The sequence below is a fragment of the Suncus etruscus genome, chromosome 8 (assembly GCF_024139225.1).
Source record: "Suncus etruscus isolate mSunEtr1 chromosome 8, mSunEtr1.pri.cur, whole genome shotgun sequence".
NCBI lineage: Eukaryota > Metazoa > Chordata > Mammalia > Eulipotyphla > Soricidae > Suncus > Suncus etruscus.
This window is the reverse complement of record NC_064855.1, coordinates 49684145-49707295: the sequence shown is the minus strand read 5'-3', so window position 1 is coordinate 49707295 and position 23151 is coordinate 49684145. Positions and strand designations below refer to the sequence as shown.

The window sequence follows — 23151 nt, the reverse complement described above, 5'->3', positions numbered from 1 at the left end:
TTCCAGGTTCTCATATTTAGTGGCATAGAGTTTCTCAAAGTATTCTCTGAATACCCTTTGAATCTCTGCAGTATCTGTAGTGATCTCCCCCTTTTCATTTGTAATACACGTTATCAAGTTTCTCTCTTTCTTTTGCTTGGGTTTCCACTTCGTTGATTTCTGCTCTCAGCTTTGTTATTTCCTTCTGTCTCCCTATTTTTGGGTCCTTTTGTTGAGCACTTTCTAGTTCTATTAGCTGTGTCATTAAGCTACTCAGGTAAGCTCCTTCTTCCTTCCTGATGTGTGCTTGCAAAGCTATAAATTTTCCTCTGAGTACTGCTTTTGCTGTGTCCCATAAGTTCTGATAGTTTGTGTCTTTATTGTCATTTGTTTCCAGGAACCTTTTGATTTCCTCCTTGATTTCATCTCGGACCCACTGGTTATTGAGTATAAGGCTGTTTAACTTCCAGGTGTTAAATTTTTTCTTCTGTGTCCCTTTGCAGTTCACATCTAACTTCAGAGCCTTGTGGTCAGCAAAGGCAGCCTGCAAAATGTCTATCTTTTTTATTTTATGGAGGTATGTTTTGTGTGCCAGCACGTGATCTATCCTGGAGAATGATCCATGTACATTGGAAAAGAATGTGTATCCAGGTTTCTGAGGATAGAGTGCCCTATATATATCTACTAGGCCTCTTTCATCCATTTCTCTTTGCAGGTCTAGTATATTTTTGTTGGGTTTCCATTTGGTTGACCTATCAAGTGTTGACAAGCCTGTGTTGAGGTCTCCCACAATTATTGTGTTATTATTGATATCCTTCTTCAGATTTGTCAACAATTGTATTAAATACTTTGTTGGACCCTCATTCGGTGCATATATGTTTAGGAGAGTGATTTCTTCTTGCTGTACAAATCCCTTGATTAGTACATAATATCCATCTTTGTCCCTTACAACTTTTCTGAGTATAAAGTTTGTGTCATCTGATATTAGTATGGCCACCCCCGCTTTTTTAAGGGTGTTGTTTGCTTGAATGATTTTCCTCCAGCCTTTGATTTTGAGTCTATGTTTATTCTGACTATTCAGGTGTGTTTCTTGTAGACAGCAGAAGGTTGGCTTCAGTTTTTTGATCCATTTCGCCACTCTGTGCCTCTTAACTGGTGCATTTAGTCCATTGACATTGAGAGAAATAATTGTCATGGGATTTATTGCCATCTTTGTGTAGAAGTTTGGTGTTTTTTTTTTTTTTTTTTTTTTTTTTTTTGTCCCCCAATTCACAATACATACCCGGCAAGGGGCCTGTGTTGAGGTGTATATGGGGTGCCTTTACTGTACCTCCTCTTTCTATACAGCCAGTGTAAAGAACACAGCCTGTGGTAAGAATTGGGAGGCCTTATTTTATCTTTTATTTATTTTTTTTTCTTCAGGGCAAACTAAAGTTGTTGTTTTTTTTTTTTTTTAAGTAAGAATTCATTTAAAGGACAAAATTGATTAACCTAATAAGGTAAACTAATATAACATAATATAGTGACATAACATAACATATAATATAATTAATATAATAATAATACATGTAAGTCAAAGAAAGTTTCTGATTAAAAACACAATTTTTTTTTCCATAATGGCTTACATATCTTTCACTGTAGTATTTTGGGTACATATTCACATTAAATCAGGGGAATACCCATCACCTAATATGTCCTCTTCTCAATCAAAAATCAAATATACTGAAAATAGGCAGAGTCCTGTCTAGAGGCTTCCAACCTCAGTTTGAGAGAGGATGTGAAAAAAGTAATTAAAATACCACAACAATACACACACACACAAAAAAAAAAAATATCGAATTAAATAACCGATAAGCACCACAACAATAAAGACAGGCACCACACAATAATCTCGGTTCTGAAATCAAATCATACTCAAGTGCAAAAAAGAAAGAGAAAGACAAAACAAAATAAAATAAAATAATATTGGAGACATCAACCGTAATCTCCACACCAAAATAAAGACGTCAAAAAAATAGATCATTTATTCTCCTCTTGCTGCTTTCGTGGTATGTGGAAGACTTCTACTTTATCTTGGATGGTAAAATCAGACCTGTTTCTAGAGATCTTGGTGGCTGTGCAGATCAGGGAATGGAGTTTATGGAGTCTTTCTTTGTGGTTCTAGCAGTTATGCTTCTTCAATGTCCTTTTTTTGTTTTTTATGTATTCTAGGTGTTTCAGAATAGTGCTACCATTCTGTGTTTTTCTTTTGTCTTCTGACTTACTTCGTTTAACATAACATGATCTAGGTCCATCCACGTTGCTGCAAAGTCTGTGATTGTATCATTTCTAACTGCCATGTAATATTCCATTGTATATATGTACCACATCTTAATGATCCATTCATCTGTTGTTGGACATCGAGGTTGGTTCCAAGATTTGGCTATTATACTGAGTGCTGCAATAAATAGTGGGGTGCATATGTATTTTGGAATGAATGTCCTTCCATCTTGGGGATATATGCCTAGGAGAGCAATTGCTGGGTCAAATGGCAGCTCAATTCTGAGTTCTTTGAGCACTCTCCAGACTTTTCTCCATAGATGTTGGACCAAGGGGCATTCCCACCAGCAATGAATGAGAGTTCCTTTCATACCACATCCTCTCCAACAAAGGTTTTTCCCATTATTTTTGATGTGAGCCAACCTCACTGGTGTGAGGTGGTATCTCATTGTTGTCTTGATTTGGATCTCCCTGATGATGAGTGAAGGTGAGCATGTTTTCATGTGTTTGTTGGCCATCCTTCTCTCTTCCTCAGAGAAATGTCTATTCATTTCGTCTCCCCATTTTTTTATGGCTTCGTTTGGTTTTGAAGGACTCAGGTTTCTGAGCGCTTTGTATGTTCTAGATATCAGCCCTTTATCTGATATATCAAGTGAAAAGATTTTTTCCCATTCTGTTAGCTGTCTTCTTGCATTAAGTAGGGTTTCTTTTGCCATGCAGAAGCTTTTTAGTTTGATATAGTCCCATTTGTTTATAGTTGATGCTAACGTTTTTGCCATTGGTGCTCCATTCTCAAAGACCCTTTTAATATAAAGGTCTTCGAGTGTTCTGCCTAATTTATTCTCGATAAACTTTATAGATTCAGGTCTGATTTCCAGATCTTTGATCCATTTTGAGTTGACTTTTGTATAAGGAGTGAGATATGGGTCGATTTTCACTTTCGTGCATATGAGTTTCCAGTTGTACCAACACCATTTGTTGAATAGGCTTTCTTTGTTCCATTTCATATTCTTGCCTCTTTTATCAAATATTAGTTGGCTATATATCTGGGGGTTTATGTCTGGGAATTCTGTTCTAATCCACTGGTCTGAGGTCCTGTCTCTGTTCCAGTACCATGCTGTTTTTATTACTATGGCTTTATAGTATAGTTTCAAGTTAGGTAAGGAGATACCTCCCAACTTCTCATTTTTCAGAATGTGTTTAGCTATCCTGGGTCTTCTATGGTTCCAAATGAATTTTATAATTGAATGTTCTATTTCTTTAAAGAATTGTGTCTGGATTTGGATAGGGATTGCATTAAATCTATATAGCAATTTGGGTAAAATAGTCATTTTGACTATGTTAATTCTACCTATCCATGAGGATGGGATGTTCTTCCATTTCTTTAGATCATCTTCAATTTCTTTCTGAAGTGTTTTGAAGTTTCCCTGGTATAGATCTTTCACTTCTCTTGTAAGGTTGATTCCTAGGTATTTGATATTTTTTGATACTATCTTAAATGGAATTGTATTTTTAATCTCTCTCTCCTCAACTTCATTGTTTGTATATAAAAACGCTACTGTCTTTTGTGTATTGACTTTGTATCCAGCCACTTTACTGTATTGGTTGATTGTTTCTAGTAGTTTTTCTGTGGATTCTTTAGGGTTTTTGATGTATATCATCATATCATCAGCAAATAGAGCTAGCTTGTGCTCCTCTTTCCCTACTTGAATTCCTTTGATTCCCTTCTCTTGTCGGATTGCTATTGCTAGGACTTCTAAGGTTATATTGAATAAGAGTGGAGAGAGTGGACAGCCTTGCCTAGTTCCTGACCTTAGTGGGAATGCTTCTAGTTTCTCGCCATTAAGTATAATGTTGGCTGTAGGCTTTTCATAAATAGCTGTAACTATCTTAAGGAAGGTACCTTCTAACCCTATTTTGCTGAGTGTCTTTAACATGAACGGATGTTGGATTTTGTCAAACGCCTTCTCTGCATCGATTGATATGATCATGTGGTTTTTGTCCTTCATGTTGTTGATGTGGTGTATAATGTTGATTGATTTGCGTATGTTGAACCAACCTTGCATTCCTGGGATGAATCCCACTTGATCATGATGTATGATCTTTTTAATGAGGTGTTGGATTCGGTTTGCTAAGATTTTGTTAAGTATCTTTGCATCAATGTTCATTAATGAGATTGGTCTATAGTTTTCTTTTTTGGTGGTGTCTTTGCCTTCTTTAGGAATGAGTGTGATATTAGCCTCATAAAAGGAGTTGGGGAGGATTCCTGTTTTTTCTATGGTTTTGAAAAGCCTATGGAACAGTGGTAATAAGTCTTCTTGAAATGTTTGATAGAATTCACCTGTAAATCCATCTGGGCCTGGGCATTTGTTCTTAGGGAGTCTTTTAATTACGTCTTCAATTTGCTCTGAAGTGATTGGACTGTTTAGAGTTTCTAGGTCTTCCTTTTCCAGTCTTGGAAGAGGGTGTTTGTCCAAGAATCTGTCGATTTCTGGTGGGTTCTCTAGCCTAGTTGAATATAGTTGTTCATAATATGATCTCATGATATGTTGTATTTCTTGGGGTTCTGTTGTAATCTCTCCCCTTTCATTCGTGATCCTAGTGATTTGGGTGTTTTCCCTCTTTTTTTTGGTAAGTTTTGCCAATGGTTTGTCTATCTTATTTATTTTTTCGAAAAACCAACTCCTGGTCTCATTGATTTTTTGTATTGTTTTCTTAGTCTCTATGTTGTTTATTTCTGCTCTGGTTTTTATGATTTCTTGCCTTCTGGTTGTGGTTGGATTTCTCTGTTGCTGTTGTTCCAATTCTTTGAGGTGATCTTTTAAACTGTTGGTTTTGTTATTTTCCTGTTTCTTAACATAGGCCTGTAATGCTATGAGTTTCCCCCTAAGTACTGCTTTTGCTGTATCCCATAAATTCTGACATGTTGTCTCTTCATTGTCATTCGTCTCAAGGAATCTTTTTATTTCCTCCTTGAGTTGTTCTTTGATCCAGCTGTTGTTAAGCAGTATGTTGTTCAATCTCCAGGTATTAGTTTTCCTCCATTGCTTCTTCTTGACATCAATTATAAGCTCTGTTGCATAGTGATCTGAAAGGGTACTTCTAATGATCCTTACCTTTGTGGTCTTAAATAGGTTGGCTTTGTATCCTAAGACATGATCTATTCTGGAGAAGGTTCCATGTGGGTTTGAGAAGAATGTGTATTCTACTTTCTGGGGATGGAGGGCTCTATATAAGTCTATTAGCCCTAATTCTTCTAATTTTTCATTTAGAGCTCTTATTTCTTTACTATTTTTCTGTTTGGAGGATCTGTCCAGTGGTGATAGTGGAGTATTGAGGTCCCCTACTATTATCACAATTCCCTTCATGTGTTTCTCCAGGTTTGTCAGTAGTTGCCTCACATATTTTGGTGACTTTACATTAGGTGCATAGATATTGAACAGGGTTAGCACTTCTTGATCTAATGTTCCCCTGATCAGTAAGTAGTGCCCCTCTTTGTCTCTGATCACTTTCTTGAGGTTGAATACAATTTGGTCTGATATAAGAATGGCTGTCCCTGCTTTTTTTTGTTTTCCATTGGCCTGAATAATTACTTTCCATCCTTTAATTCTAAGCCTGTGCTTATCCTGTAACTGTAGGTGTGTTTCTTGCAGACAGCAGAAGTCCGGTTTATTTTTCCTAACCCAGTTCTCTACTATGTGTCTTTTAATTGGAGAGTTTAGTCCATTAACATTTAGGGAAATTATTGATAGAGAGGACTGTTGTGCAGTTGTATTGTGTGGCGTGGTTGTTGTTACAATCGGGGGTTTGGATTGTGTAATTCGTCTCTGAGTAAGTCGCTTAGGATTGGCTTAGTTTGCACAAATAGTTCAAGTTCGTTCATATTTGTGAATGTTTTTAGTCTGCCCTCCCATATGAATGATAGTTTTGCTGGGTATTGGACCCTGGGTTGGAAATTTCTTTCACTCAGTCGTTTAAATACGTCATTCCACTGTCTTCTTGCTTGAATTATTTCAAATGGGAGATCTGGTTTGATTCTTATGTCCTTTCCTTTGTACTTGAGGTTTTTTTTCTCCCTTATTGCTTTCAGGAGTTTCTCTTTCTCTTTGTTTTTCGCCATTTGGATTATTATGTGTCTTGGTGTGGGTTTATTAGGGTCTATTTTATTAGGGACTCTCTTGACTTCTTGGATTTGTCCTAAATTGTCTTTCCAGAGGGTGGGAAAGTTCTCTGTTATTATCTCCCTGACTACTTGTTCTTCCCCCTTCCCTATTTCTTCCCCTTCTGGTATACCCACAATTCTTAGATTGTTTCTTTTGTCCTTATTCATTAGATATTGGATTTTTCCTTCCAGTGCTTTGCCTTTTTTTTCTTTGTTGGTTTCTTGATCATTTTTATATTGCAGTTTTCCTTCGAGTTCATCGATGTGCTTCTCCAACTCTGTGGTTCTACTCGTAAGGCTTGTTATTTTGTCTTTTAAATCCTTCACTTCTTTTTGTATGGAATCTCTCATGTTCTTTAACATTTCTTCTTTAATTTGGCTTAGTCGTTCGTCCATGAATTTCTTATACTCGGTTGCTAGGGTTTCTTTCATTCTGTTTAGTAATTCTTGCATTTCCTTCCTCATGGCCGCTTTTAGGTCTTCTTCCCATGAATCTGTGCGCTTTGGTGGACTTGGAAACTTGATAGGGCTTGTCATGTTGTCTCCAGTTATAAGGGATCTCCTTGATTTACGCATAATACTTTGTATTTAATGGTATGTTTTGGAGTACTATGGCTTCTAATTTCGGTCTGCTTTGGTCTCCTTCCTGAAGGTTTTTCTAGAGGAGCCTGTTGGGTGAGTTTGTTGAACCTAGCCCTTTCTCCTCCCCTTTGATCCCTAGAGTTCAACCTTCCTGCAGTGGGTTTTGTCCCCTTTCTGCTCCTTATTTCTGTCAGCGGTGCAATTCCACTCCTGGCCACAATGGTTACTGGCGCTGTTGAGCCTAGCACTCAATCCACCCTCCTTTCTCTGGGATTCAATGGAGCTCCGCCCCCTCCAATCCTCCCTTGAAGGAGTTCCCTCAGTTCGATTCTGCAGGCTCTATCTACGCCCTTGGGAAGTCCCTGATCCGCTCCAGGGTCCAGGGGGGTGGACTGTTCTAGGTCACCTGCGAGTCTAGATGGTTGGCCCTATCTCCCCATCTATTCGGGTCGCTCAACTTGTCTTTCTAGGCGCCACCCTGGGGGGAGGGTCCGGCACCAAGCTGAGCAAAAAGTCAGAAACTCACTCACGCCTCCCCAGCCGGCCCTCAGGAGTCTCTGAGGGGAATGGCAGGCCCAAACGCCAAGCAAAAGGAGAGAAACTCACTCACGCCTCCCCAGCCAGCACTCAGGAGTCTCTGAGGGGAATGGCAGGCCCAAACGCCAAGCAAAAGGAGAGAACCTTACTCACGCCTCCCCAGCCGGCACTCAGGAGTCTCTGAGGGGAGTGGCAGGCCCAAACGCCAAGCAAAAGTCAGAAACTCACTCACGCCTCCCCAGCCGGCACTCAGGAGTCTCTGAGGGGAATGGCAGGCCCAAACGCCAAGCAAAAGGAGAGAAACCCACTCACGCCTCCCCAGCCGGCACTCAGGAGTCTCTGAGGGGAGTGGCAGGCCCAAACGCCAAGCAAAAGGAGAGAAACCCACTCACGCCTCCCCAGCCGGCACTCAGGAGTCTCTGAGGGGAGTGGCAGGCCCAAACGCCAAGCAAAAGTAGAGAAACTCACTCACGCCTCCCCAGCCGGCACTCAGGAGTCTCTGAGGGGAATGGCAGGCCCAAACGCCAAGCAAAAGGAGAGAAACTCACTCACGCCTCCCCAGCTGGCACTCAGGAGTCTCTGAGGGGAGTGGCAGGCCCAAACGCCAAGCAAAAGGAGAGAAACTCACTCACGCCTCCCCAGCCGGCACTCAGGAGTCTCTGAGGGGAATGGCAGGCCCAAACGCCAAGCAAAAGGAGAGAACCTCACTCACGCCTCCCCAGCCGGCACTCAGGAGTCTCTGAGGGGAGTGGCAGGCCCAAACGCCAAGCAAAAGGAGAGAACCTCACTCACGCCTCCCCAGCCGGCACTCAGGAGTCTCTGAGGGGAATGGCAGGCCCAAACGCCAAGCAAAAGGAGAGAAACCCACTCACGCCTCCCCAGCCGGCACTCAGGAGTCTCTGAGGGGAGTGGCAGGCCCAAACGCCAAGCAAAAGGAGAGAAACCCACTCACGCCTCCCCAGCCGGCACTCAGGAGTCTCTGAGGGGAGTGGCAGGCCCAAACGCCAAGCAAAAGTAGAGAAACTCACTCACGCCTCCCCAGCCGGCACTCAGGAGTCTCTGAGGGGAATGGCAGGCCCAAACACCAAGCAAAAGGAGAGAAACTCACTCACGCCTCCCCAGCTGGCACTCAGGAGTCTCTGAGGGGAGTGGCAGGCCCAAACGCCAAGCAAAAGGAGAGAAACCCACTCACGCCTCCCCAGCCGGCCCTCAGGAGTCTCTGAGGGGAATGGCAGGCCCAAACGCAAAGCAAAAGGAGAGAAACCCACTCACGCCTCCCCGGCCGGCACTCAGGAGTCTCTGAGGGGAGTGGCAGGCCCAAACGCCAAGCAAAAGGAGAGAACCTCACTCACGCCTCCCCAGCCGGCACTCAGGAGTCTCTGTTCTGTCTTGTTTTTAGAGTAGATCTTTCAGTTTTTCTTTTAAGGCTGGTTTTGAGTCTGCAAAGATTTTGAGCTGTTGTTTATCTGTGAAGCCGTGTATACATCCTTCAAACCTGAAACTTAGTTTTGCTGGGTGCAGTATTCTTGGCGAAGCATTTATTTCATTGAGTTTTGCCACTACATCCCACCACTGCCTTCTGGCCTTGAGTGTTTCTGGTGACAGGTCTGCTGTAAATTTCAAGGATGCTCCCTGGAATGTAATTTCCCTTTTCGATCTTGCTGCTTGCAGTATTCTATCTCTATCAGTGGGTTTCATCATGGTGACTAGGATGTGTCTTGGGGTGTTTCTACTGGGGTCTTTTTTAGCTGGTACTCTTCGGGCATGCAGGATTTGGTCACATGTTTTCTTTAGCTCTGGTAGTTTCTCTGTGATGATGTTCTTAACCATTGATTCTTCCTGAAGATTTTCTTCTTGGGTCTCTGGAACTCCAATGATTCTAAAGTTGTTTCTGTTGAGCTTATCAAAGACTTCTATTTTCATCTGCTCATATTCTTTGAGTAAATTTTCCATTGTCTGATCATTTGATTTGAGGCTTTTTTCCAATCTCTTCTGCTGTGTAAAGTTGTTATGCATCTCGTCTTCTAAAGCACTAATTCTATCCTCAGCTGCTGTTAACCTGTTTGAAAGCTCATCCATTATGTTCTTCAATTCGTCTACTGAGTTTTTCAGACCTGTTATCTGATCTGATATTTCAGTTTGGAGTTTTCTGATTTCTATCTTCATATTCTCTTGATTTTTATTAGTGTTCTGATTTATACTTTCTTTGATTTCTGTTAGCAACCTCCATATTTCTTCTCTAAACTCCATTTCTGAAAGACTGCTTAGGTAGTTGGCCATTGTTGGGTCATCAGAGTTTCCATCTTCATTCTCTATGGTTGAAGTTGGTCTGCGTAGTCTCCCCATTGTCACGCTTACGCTGTGGGTTTTTGTACGTGTTGTGGTGGTACTCATTGGCTAGGTGGAGTGCGCGGCCGCGCTCTGGCCCCCAAACACTCACCTCAGCCGAAGCAAGCCGTGAGGGGATGCCTGGGGAAGCCCCCAAATGTCTGCCAAGCTAAGAAAACTAGCAAAATTCTCTTGTCCACAACTCCAACAGAAAACACACGCCTCAGCCGAGACACACCTCAGCCAAGGCAAGCCGTCAGGGGATGCCTGGGGAAGCCCCCAAATGTCTGCCAAGCTAAGAAAACCAGCAAAATTCTCTTGTCCACAACTCCAACAGAAAACACACCTGCCATTTTCTCTTAACTTCTACTTGCCCCTGACTTGCAACATTTATGCCTACCTTAGTGCTTTCTGATATAGTAAAATCCATGGAACGAAGAGGCCTTATGTTATGATTGACATACACAGGAGTAACCACTATTCCAATGCAATGCCACCTGACTAGATGCTTTTTCTGAATTAGTTATTTTGTGTAGCTTTAATATTTTTATGCCATTGCCCTCTAAGTTTTAAATAGGAAAGGAACCATATCTGCCAAGATAAAAAATTATATATCCAATAACTGCTATTGTTACTGGTATGCATAATAATCATATTAATTGATTAATACATAGACTAAATAATGTAATGTAAAATGTAAGGTACTAGCTCAATGATTTTCTATATACAAATTTCTTATTATTTGTTTGTCTTTGGTCCACACTAGTAGTGCTTAGGAATTACTCCTGCATTCAGAAATCACTCCTGGAAGTCTCAGGGGTCCATGAAGATGCAGGGGATCAAACCTGGGTCAGCGATATGCAAAGAAAATGTCCTACCTACTGTGCTATTGCTCCAGCCCTAAATAATTGATTTTTATAAACAATAAAAGATTAACAAACTGAACTAAGTATAGAGAGAAAAAAGCTAATCCACTTGTGATAAAATTAGAGACACTGGCTTTCTTTAGAAAATTATTTTCTTTAGAAAATAATTCTGATATTCTTGGAAACTATATGAGCATTCCAAAACAATGTTATAGATATTAACTGGTCAAACTGAAGAGAATCAGACTCTACTACTATCCCTTATTTGCATGGATTCATTTTCAGAATACCAGTCACTGGTGAAATCAAACATTCAGGTAATTATTTAAGTAATAATTATATATTCGCTATAGAGTGTGTGGTTCAGTCTTTATAGAAGTCAGGAAATTCTCCACTAATTTTTTTCCAAAGTGAAACTTTTAACTATTTAAATTTAATAATAATCTGTATAATTAGAATTATAATATTACATAAAAATAATATTTTTCTATAAAACTTAGTAAAAAAGAGGGTATCAGACATTCTTAGAAGTTGCTAGTTCTGAAAACTGCCCAAGGTGCTACACAATTACCATTTTACTTACCCAGTGAAGAGTATTCTCTTAAGTTAAAAGATAAATAAAATTTGCTTTGCAAATTTTAAGACTTTCTTGAAATTTTGTTTTTATATATTATTTTTTCATTTTGGAATTGTAATATGCATTCTATCTATACCTTATCATAGTATTTCCCACCACACCACTTGTGTACAATATCACAGTATTTTTGTATCTTGGAAACACACAGTTTTCTGATTTCAGATGTTTATATCTGAATAGGAAAAATTGGGGTGTTCAGGAAAGTTAGGGTCAAACCTGGAGGTACTCAGTAATTACTCTTGGCTCTGTCTTCAGAAATCATTCCTCTGGAAGGTACTTAGTAATTACTCTTAGCTCTGTCTTCAGGAATTATTCCTGGCAGTTCTTTGTCATGCTGGGAATTTAACCTAGGCTGGCTTGAGGCAAGGCAGGCACCTTACACGTTGTCTTATTTTTCTAGTACCCTGCATAGAAATTTTAGTTCAAATGAATAATGTCTTAATACTCATACCTTATTTATATAGTACTTAGATAAGCCTTTAACTTGGAATTAATGCCCCAAAAATGTTATTATCTGGGGAATTATTATGAAGATATATGCAGAAAAGAATGTTAGAATGTTATGAATTATATTTTGTCTTTAAGAAACCTTAAAAATGGTATCCTTAATAAGAAAGATTGAGCAGAGATTTCTCTCCACATACACACAGAAGAAAGGCCAATTAAAACACAATGAGAAGGTGGATACCTATAAGTCAGAATGAGAAGTCTCAGAAAAAGTTTTAGAGTGGAAAATTTATAATTATTGTTAAGAAAGAATCTGTGGCATCCAAGCAGACTTATATGACACACAATTAGTAAATACTAAAAGTTTCTAAATTTAGTTCATTATTTTAAGCTTTTATTATTCAATTATTCTGTACTATTAAATGATAATCTCTATGTCTATCCATGTATAGGCAAAATTTATGACATCATTTTTCCTAATAGCTTCATAGTTTTCCACTGTGTAGCTATACCACAGTTTCTTTAGCCACTCATCTATTGTCAGGCACCTCAGTTGCATGACATCAGCATTCTTATAAGAGCTTCTATCTTATAAGTCCTCCTCTGCTAATGCATTAGTCCTCATGCTATCCTTGAATTACCAGGACCCTAGCCAAAGAAATTGACATGCTTAAAATGTGTTCCTAATGCTGAAGCTTTAGAATCCACTTCCAGATTATATAATTGACCAGCCAAATGAGAACCTAGAGATTAAAGAGGACATTTTCTCTCCACTTCTAAGGGTTTGTCTGCTTAAAATAAAAAGTACATTTTCATTGTATTGCCAACTGAAAAATATTTGATATGGCCATTAAGTTCATAATGAGCACTTGGCTGTGACATGCATATTAAATTGTAATATACCCTTCATAACCAAAATCTCATAATTTTTATAAATTAGATGTAAAACAGTTTCTATTCAAATATGCAAACAAATATGATCTTAAGAGAAAGAATATGTCTAAATAAGCAAAACTTTTAACTTATACTCATTATTTAATGTAATTATATAAGCACTCTAAATGTATATTCTCAAGATAAAAACCAATAATTGTAAACAAACTTAAAAAACTCTACAACTGAAAAACAGTATTCTGGAATCATCTACTGAGCTCTCTGGATAAGTTTTCTTCTGCATGAGCAGACCCAGAAAGGCAATGAGGTTTGCTATCACCTACTATTTTTTTATAGTGTATGCAGGGGGCAAATTTAGAAACTCATATATTCAAGGTATACACTCTACCAAGAAGGTATATTTCTGGTTCTTAAATTTGCTGTTTTCTGAGACTATAACTTTTCATATAATCAAGTGCAAATTGTAAAGTCTCAGACTCAATTTTTGAGCTGAAGCAAAAAATAACAAAAAGTTGTTAATTTGTTGTTCTAAACATGACATTTTAAACTGCAATAGAAAACAATCTTTCTTAATTAACTATATTATTTTCCAGGAAAAATATCAGACAAAAGTAGCAGTGTGGATTAAGTAGTATATGTATGTGTCTTCTAAGTCCTACAATTTCATATTGCTATTCTTAATTATTTTCTCAGCTTGCTCCATAGAGAAGGTTCAAATAGAATTGCAGCTTTACTTGAAAAATCATAATCTTTATCCTTACCAGAACTATATTGTCTCTATTATTCATAATAAAACTGTATGAAAATTTTTATGAACATCTTTTTCACCCTGTCGTGGAAAAATATATTGCTCAACATCTACCTCTCCAAATAAGAGGATATTTAAAGTCTTCAGCCATCAATAGCATTAAATGATTATTTCTCTTCAAGCATTATAAAATTGGAATTGGCTACAACTTTTCCCTCTCAAATATTTCTTTTATTTGTGTTTGGGCCACACCTGGTGATATTCAGCGGTCACTCCTGCTCCTGGCTTTGTATTCAGGAATCACTCCTGGTGTCAAATATATTTTTTCTTTTTTTTTTTTTCTTTTTTATTTAAACACCTTGATTACATACATGATTGTGTTTGGGTTTCAGTCATAAAAGGAAGACCACCCATCACCAGTGCAACATTCCCATCACCCATGTCCCAAATCTCCCTCCTCCCCACCCGACCCCTGCCTGTACTCTAAACAGGCTCTGCATTTCCCTCATACATTCTCAATATTAGGACAGTTCAAAATGTAGTTATTTCTCTAACTAAACTCATCAAACTTTGTGGTGAGCTTCCAAAGGTGAGCTGGAACTTCCAGCTCTTTTCTCTTTTGTGTCTGAAATTTATTATTGCAAGAATGTCTTTCATTTTTTTTAAAACCCATAGATGAGTGAGACCATTCTGCGTTTTTCTCTCTCTCTCTGACTTATTTCACTCAGCATAATAGATTCTGTGTACATCCATGTATAGGAAAATTTCATGACTTCATCTCTCCTGACAGCTGCATAATATTCCATTGTGTACATGTACCACAGTTTCTTTAGCCATTCGTCTGTTGAAGGGCATCTTGGTTGTTTCCAGAGTCTTGCTATGGTAAATAGTGCTGCAATGAATATAGGTGTAAGGAAGGGATTTTTGTATTGTATTTTTGTGTTCTTAGGGTATATTCATAGGAGTGGTATAGCTGGATCGTATGGGAGCTCGATTTCCAGTTTTTGGAGGAATCTCCATATTGCTTTCCATAAAGGTTGAACTAGAAGGCATTCCCACCAGCAATGGATAAGGGTTCCTTTCTCTCCACATCCCCGCCAGCACTGTTTGTTCTCATTCTTTGTGATGTATGCCATTCTCTGGAGTGTGAGGTGGTATCTCATTGTTGTTTTGATTTGCATCTCCCTGATGATTAGTGATGTGGAGCATTTCTTCATATGTCTTTTGGCCATTTGATATTTCTTCTTTGTCAAAATGTCTGTTCATTTCTTCTCCCCATTTTTTGATGGGATTAGATGTTTTTTTCTTGTAAATTTCTGTCAGTGCCTTGTATATTTTAGAGATTAGCCCCTTATCTGATGGGTATTGGGTGAATAGTTTCTCCCACTCAGTGGGTGGCTCTTGTACCCTGGCACTATTTTCTTTGAGGTACAGAAGCGTCTCAACTTAATATATTCCCATCTGTTAATCTCTGCTTTCACTTGCTTGGAGAGTGCAGTTTCCTCCTTGAAGATGCCTGTAGTCTCAATGTCCTGGAGAGTTTTGCCTATGTGTTGTTCTATATATCTTATGGTTTGGGGTCTGATATCGAGGTCTTTAATCCATTTGGATTTTACCTTCGTACATGATGTTAGCTGGGGGTCTAAGTTTAATTTTTTGCAAGTGGCTAGCCAGTTGTGCCAACACCACTTGTTGAAGAGGCTTTCCTTGCTCCATTTAGGATTTCTTGCTCCTTTATCAAAAATTAGGTGATTGTATGTCTGGGGAACAAATTCTGAGTATTCAAGCCTATTCCACTGATCTGAGGGCCTGTCCTTATTCCAATACCATGCTGTTTTGATAACTATTGCTTTGTAGTACGGTTTAAAGTTGGGGAAAGTAATTCCTCCCATATTCTTTTTACCAATGATTGCTTTAGCTATTCTAGGGTGTTTATTGTTCCAAAAAATTTCAAAAGTGCCTGATCCACTTCTTTGAAGAATGTCATGGCTATCTTTAGAGGGATAGCGTTGAATCTGTATAATGCCTTGGGGAGTATTGCCATTTTGATGATGTTAATCCTGCCAATCCATGAGCAGGGTATGTTTTTCCATTTCCGCGTGTCCTCTCTTATTTCTTGGAGCAGAGTTTTATAGTTTTCTTTGTATAGGTCCTTCACATTTTTAGTCAAGTTGATTCCAAGATATTTGAGTTTGTGTGGCACTATTGTGAATGGGGTTGTTTTCTTAATGTCCATTTCTTCCATATTACTATTGGTGTATAGAAAGGCCATTGATTTTTGTGTGTTAATTTTGTAGCCTGCCACCTTGCTATATGAGTATATTGTTTCAAGAAGCTTTTTGTTAGAGTCTTTAGGGTTTTCTAAGTAGAGCATCATGTCATCTGCAAACAGTGAGAGCTTGACTTCTTCCTTTCCTACCTGGATTCCCTTGATATCTTTTTCTTGCCTAATCGCTATAGCAAGTACTTCCAGTGCTATGTTGAATAGGAGTGGTGAGAGAGGACAGCCTTTTCTTGTGCCAGAATTTGGAGGGAAGGCTTTTAGTTTTTCTCCATTGAGGATAATATTTGCCACTGGCTTATGGTATATGGCCTTAACTATATTGAGAAAGGTTCCTTCCATTCCCATCTTGCTGAGAGTTTTGATCAAGAATGGGTGTTGGACCTTATCAAATGCTTTCCCTGCATCTATTGATATGATCATGTGGTTTTTATTTTTCTTGTTATTGATGTTGTGTATTATGTTGATAGACTTACGGATGTTAAACCATCCTTGCATTCCTGGTATGAAACCTACTTGATCGTAGTGGATGATCTTCTTAATGAGGTATTGAATCCTATTTGCCTGGATTTTGTTGAGGATCTTTGCATCTGCATTCACCATCGATATTGGTCTGTAATTTTCTTTTTTCGTAGCATCTCTGTCTGGTTTAGGTATCAGGGTGATATTGGCTTCATAAAAGCTATTTGGGAGTGTTTCCATTTGTTCAATTTCATGAAAGAGTCTTTCCAGGATTGGTAGTATTTCCTCTTGGAAAGTTTGAAAGAATTCCTTAGTGAATCCATCTGGGCCTGGGCTTTTGTTTTTGGGCAGACTTTTGATTACCATTTTTATTTCATCAATGGTGATGGGGGTGTTTAGATATGCTACATCCTCTTCTTTCAACCATGGAAGATTATAAGAGTCCAAGAATTTATCCATTTCTTCCAGGTTCTCATTTTTAGTGGCATAGAGTTTTTCAAAGTAGTTTCTGATTACACTTTGAATCTCTGTCATATCAGTAGGGATCTCTCCTTTTTCATTCCTAATACGAGTTATCAAGTTTCTCTCTCTCTCTCTTTCTTTGTTAGGGTTGCCAGTGGTCTATCAATCTTGTTTATTTTTTCAAAAAACCAACTTCTGCATTTGTTGATCTTTCGGATTGTTTTTTGGGTTTCCACTTCGTTGATTTCTGCTCTCAGCTTTGTTATTTCCTTCTGTCTTCCTATTTTTGGGTCCTTTTGTTGAGTACTTTCTAGTTCTATTAGCTGTGTCTTTAAGCTACTCAGGTAAGCTCCTTCTTCTTTCCTGATGTGTGCTTGCAAAGCTATAAATTTTCCTCTCAGTACTGCCTTTGCTGTGTCCCATAACTTCTGATTGTTTGTGTCTTTATTGTCATTTGTTTCCAGGAACCTTTTGATTTCCTCCTTGATTTCATCTCGGACCCACTGGTTATTGAATATGAGGTTGTTTAACTTCCAGGTGTTAAAGTTTTTCTTCTGAGTCCCTTTGGAATTCACAAATAATTTCAGAGCCTTGTGGTCAGCGAAGGTAGTCTGCAAAATTTCTATCCTCTTGATCTTATGGAGGTATATTTTATGTGCCAGCATGTAGTCTATTCTGGAGAATGTCCCATGTACATTGAAGAAGAATGTGTATCCAGGTTTCTGGGGATGGAGTGTCCTATATATATCCACTAGTCCTCTTTCTTCCATTTCTCTCCTCAAGTCTAGTATATTCTTGTTGGGTTTCAGTCTGGTTGACCTGTACAGTGTTGAGGTCCCCTACAATTATTGTGTTGTTATTGATATTGTTTTTCAGATTTGTCAACAGTTGTTTTAAATATTTTGCTGGCCCCTCATTTGGTGCATATATGTTTAGGAGAGTTATTTCTTCCTGCTCTACATACCCCTTGATTAATATAAAATGTCCATCTTTGTCCCTTACAACCTTCCTGAGTACAAAGTTTGCATTATCTGATATTAGTATGGCCACTCTAGCTTATTTATGGGTGTTGTTTGCTTGGATAATTTTTCTCCAGCCTTTTATTTTGAGTCTATGTTTGTTCTGACTATTCAGGTGCGTTTCTTGTAGGCAGCAGAAGGTTGGATTGAGTTTTTTGATCCATTTAGCCACTCTGTGTCTCTTGACTGGTGCATTTAGTCCATTGACGTTGAGAGAAAATTGTCCTGGGATTTAATGCCATCTTTATATCGAAATTTGGTGTGTCTTTTGGTTAGTCTTGTTTTAAATTAGGTCTTTCGGTTTTTCTCTTAAGACTGGTTTTGAATCTGTAAAGTTTCTGAGCTGTTTTTTGTCTGTGAAACCATGTATTCTTCCATCAAACTGGAAAGTGAGTTTTGCTGGGTACAGTATTCTAGGTGAAGCATTCATTTCATTCAGTCTTGTCACAATATCCCACCACTGCTTTCTGGCATTGAGTGTTTCTGGTGACAGGTCTGCTGTAAATCTCAAGGATGCTTGCTTGAATGTAATTTCCCCTTTTGATCTTGCTGTTTTCAGAATTCTGTCTCTATCTGTGGGATTTGTCATTGTGACTAGGATGTGTCTTGGGGTGGTTTTTCTTGGGTCTCTTTTGGTTTGTACTCTTCGAGCATGCAGGATTTGATCACATATATTCTTTAGCTCTGGAAGTTTCTCTTTAATGATGTTCTTGACCGTTGATTCTTCCTGAAAATTTTCTTCCTGGGTCTCTGGGACTCCAATGATTCTTAAGTTGTTTCTGTTGATCTTATCATAGACTTCTATTTTTATCTCTTCCCATTCTTTGACTAATTTTCCCATTGTCTTTTCATTTGCTTTAAGTTTTTTTTCCAATCTCTCCTGCTGTATGGAATTGTTATGTATCTCATCTTCCACAGCACCAAGTCTATTCTCAGCTTCTGATACCCTGTCCCAGAGCTTATCCCTTATCACTTCGTTTACTGATATTTTCAGGCCTGTTAGTTGACATGTTATTTCAGTTTGGAGTTTTGTGATTTCTGTCTTCATATTTTCTTGATTCTTATTAGTGTTCTGTTCTACTCTCTCCATGGTTTCTTTGAGGTCTTTGAGCATCTTCCATATTGCTACTCTAAAGTCCATATCTGAGAGGTTGATTAGTTGGTTGATCATTAACTGGTCATCAGAATTGTCATCTTCATTCTCTATGTCTGATGCTGGCCTGCGTTGTTTCCCCATTGTCACACTTGTATTGTGGGTTTTTCTACGTGTTGTGGTGGTATTCATTGGTTATATGATGCAGGCAGCACACTTCTTTGGCTCCGCCCTTTCTGGATAGGCCGACTTGCCTCTAAGGGAGGGGAGTCCTCCGTGGATGAAGCCTCACACAGGATCAAATCTTAGGCCCGAGCACGCAGCAGAGAAGACAGTCTGGAGAGAAATTCTTGCTTCTGTGATCCAACACAGTTCTTAGTGTGGTTTTTTTTCTTCTTGTGATGGTGTTCTTTTTTTAGAAAGAGCGCATGGCTGCGTAGCGAAGTGGAGCTAAGTGCCTTCTGGAGCCTCTTTTCAGCCCACTCTCAAGAGGTTCACGCAACAGGATAGTAGAGAGACACACACAGGCAGCACTCACAGTTTTTCACAGTCGGGCCCCACTGGACAGGCGTAGTTTTCACTGCTTGCTGGGCAGCTTCAGAATGCTGTATTTTTGGGATTCGCTTCCCAGGACTCTGAGGAGAGCTTCAAGAATTCAGAAAAGATAGGACAGGGCTCCCTTCAGGTCTTCTGTTTCCTCAGAAGCAGCACAGCCGGGTGGAGACTCTGCAGGTAGAGCAATCAGCACTCTGCCTGGAAACCCCCACATCCAGCCATTTCTTACTCACTCACTTGCTGGGTAGCTTCACTTTTTGGGGGGTTCGCTTCGGAGGGCTCTGAGGTGAGCTTCCAGAGTTCAGGAAAGACAGAGAAGAGTAGGACAGGGCTCCCTTCAGGTCCTCAGTTTCCTCAGAAGGAGCACAGCCGGGTGGAGACTCTGCAGGTAGAGCAATCAGCACTCTGCCTGGAAACCCCCACATCCAGCCATTTCTTACTCACTCACTGGCTCGCTGGCTAGCTTCCGAATGTAGTTTTTTTGGAGTTCGCTTCCCAGGGCTCTGAGGAGAGCTTCCAGAGTTCAGGAAAGACAGAGAAGAGTAGGACAGGGCTCCCTTCAGGTCCTCAGTTTCCTCAGAAGAAGCACAGCCGGGTGGAGACTCTGCAGGTAGAGCAATCAGCACTCTGCCTGGGAACCCCCACATGCAGCCATTTCTTACTCACCGTCAAATATATTTTTAAATATTGTGCTTGCTGAGACATTTTCCAGGGTGTTTTGTTTGTTTGTATTTGTTTTTGGGCCACACTCAATGGCGCTCAGGGGTTATTCCTAGTTCTGTGCTCAGAAATCTCACCTGGCAGGCTCAGGGAGGGATGCTGGAATCAAACCCAGGTCCATCCCAGGTCAGCCATGTGCAAGGCGAACACCCTACAGCTGTGCTATAACTTTAGCCCCACCATTTTCAAGGTTTTTAAATTAAATATACATATTGAAAAAAATCATAGAAGATTAGAGTCTGTCAGTGAAAAAAAGAGAGTTTCCAAAAGACCCAAGCTCATGTTGTATTCGCTAGTGACTAGAGGCCTACTTGCAGTAGCCAGTGTCCCACCTCTTCAGCCAAGTTTTTTGTCCATCAACCAGACATTTCCCCCAGGAATGCAACAGAAGATGGCACTGTTGCATTTATGCTAAAGCAGTTGGGGTCACTGATAGCTAGTTCATTGAACACCCAATTGCTCTATGCCAAAGGCGAGGAAAGATAAACTTTGCATTTGTAAGTATTTAAGCTTACTTATCTTTACAGATAAAAAAAAAAGTTTAGTTGAAAGAAAGGAGCAAATCAAGTTTCTCATTTATGAAAGCTTCTGGGGAATAATCTAAATTAAAAAAAAATAAAAGGAAAGATTGCAAATGGGTTTCTTTGGGTATTAAGGAAATATAGACCATAAAGTCTAGAAGAGATGAGGATATTATCTAATCCATCCTGTTTTTACATAGGATTACATTTTCCCCTATGACAGTCACTCATTTAGATAACCTAGCTTCTGTGATCTGTGGTGTGAGTTTGGAATTTCAGACATTACTAATTCACTTTCATGCAGGAGGAAGAGAACTTCAGCAGCTGCACTGTGGCTCAAGGAAGACCACACAAGGACTAAAAGTCAGGAAATTTGATTCTTCTTCCTCATCTGAGCAAGAATAAGATATACCTCAGATTCTCTATCTCTAGCTTGAGGAGGTTCTACTAGCTTCACTAGTTGAACCAGAGAAGCACTTGTAAAGTATTAAACATACATATATTTAAAAATATATTAATTTATATATTCATTACAGGGTCAAACTCACAAAATCACTCGCAAATCAAAGCCTGGGCTTGGAAACTGCTTTGAAAGAACCAAAAGTCAAAGGCAAGCCTTTTTCTCAAATGCTTTTTCTTTTGAAAAATAACAACTTGCTATAAATTCTAGGCAGACAGCCCAGTATAGGTCTAATGACTGGTGAGTAGATATCACTGGATTAAATAGCTCTAAAATCCCATCTGTTTTAAAATTTTCAGTCAGCTTTGACACATATATAAAGTTCTTAAAAAATAAAAGTAAATTGTCCCAGGTCCTAAGTGGTTTTCTCTTTAAATTGTCTTCCCTGTACTTTGAGTAATATATTATGTATAGACCTAAAATGAAATTTTCTAAAGTTTTATACCTATGAGAGATCCAGAACTTATGCTGTGGTAAAAGAAAAATTTAATAATAGTATGTGTATTGAATTTATTTTTATTTTCCTACATACAATTTTATATAATTGGCAGACAGCTATGTAAAGACTATGTCCACAATTTCAATTTTTATTCTTATAAAAACTGAAAGTTATAAAGCTGGTCAAATACTTTTTAAGTTATAGTCTCATAATTTCAGCTGTTGAGTATACATGAGTCACTCAAAAGGAATTTTGATGCTCTAAGGGTGAGAACATGTTCTTTGCAAGTAGAAGACTGAGGTTGGGTTTCTAACTCAGTATGGTCCCTCAAGCACCACTAGGAGGATCAGCAGAGCATTGAGCCAGGAGAAGCCCTATACCATGAAGTATGGCCTCTAAACAAACCAAAGCACATTCCTCTAAAGAAACTTGGCTTCCTGACTTTTATAATTTGTCCAATTTAGCAATAGAAATTAAATAACAGTGCAACTCAGATTATTCACACCCTGAGCAGTTGCTTCTGAAAGCATCAAATAATCGAAGCAACACTTGTTTACTCTAGCTTATAGAATTGAGGTAATTAATTCAGCTTTCAACTTCCCCTTGCTAATGTAATGTGACCTCAAAATTATTTCTGAGTAAATTGATTAGGAGATTTGGCTTGCAAATGCAACTCCAGCAAATGGGTAATTATTCCAGCACACAGAATCCTATATAGTGTTTGCATATATAGTCATAGCATCACTTTCAAATAGTTGGTTTTTATTGTTAGCACTTGAAAAGCCATTGAGAGGTTTAATTAATTTGTTCCTCAACAGCTGAAAATCAATGTTTCCAACCCTTGAATTGATCATATTAAATGATGCATAGGACCAAAATAAGCATTTAGCTAAATATGAAAATGAGTCAGTGTCGAGAAATAAACCCCACATAATGCTGTTTATAGTATCTATCCATTATATTTTTCAAATTGCTTGTCAAAATATGACAGCTACCATTGTTCTTTAGTTGCATATGAAAATATATAGATATATTTATATATGATATATATAGAATATATATTTGGTCTTTATTCTTCTCCTTGGTCACACTGTCCCAAATGAATTCTATACTCATAGCTTGTGATTCTCCAAATAATTACTGCATTTCCTTGAATTTCCAGGCACTTGTGTCATCCCTTAAGATATCTTTGTACTGTTTATTAAAAGTACAACAACCCATCCTTGATGAATGATTTTCAACAGGGCTGCCATCCAAAATCCACAACTGCAGATGCTGGGACCATCCAGCCCAAAAGATTCTGTGGAAGCCACGTCAAAGTAGATGAGTTGACCATGCCCACGAGACCCAGTACATCTCCTAATCAATGATCCCAAAAACACAGGCAGAAAACACCACACTACAAACAAGACAATGGGGAAACAACTCAGGTCAACTTACTCCTAGTGGGGCTCTGATCAATGAGGTGACAGTGATTGAGTTTTTCTTTGTACAAGTCAAGCACTTTATCCAGTGTACTACTGATCATTCCCATTTTATTGAGGTACCATGATTTACAATACAGTTAATGATAGTGTCATGAATATTTTATCCCAAAACCACACCTATTACTAGAGTGGCTTTTTCCCTCCAACAGTGTCTCAAGGATCTTTTCTCCCACCCCCACTCTCAGATACATTCCTTTTCACCATTTATTCTTC

The 23151-nt window shown here is 38.9% G+C and overlaps 1 non-coding gene across 1 annotated transcript; it reads right to left on the bottom strand.

The window, feature by feature from the left end:
• Positions 1 to 1234: 1234 nt before the first annotated feature.
• LOC126016550 (small nucleolar RNA SNORA51) lies at positions 1235 to 1367 on the bottom strand. Its single transcript, XR_007498344.1, has one exon. It is a non-coding gene; the product is annotated as a small nucleolar RNA SNORA51 (small nucleolar RNA).
• Between the last annotated feature and the right edge of the window lie 21784 nt (positions 1368 to 23151).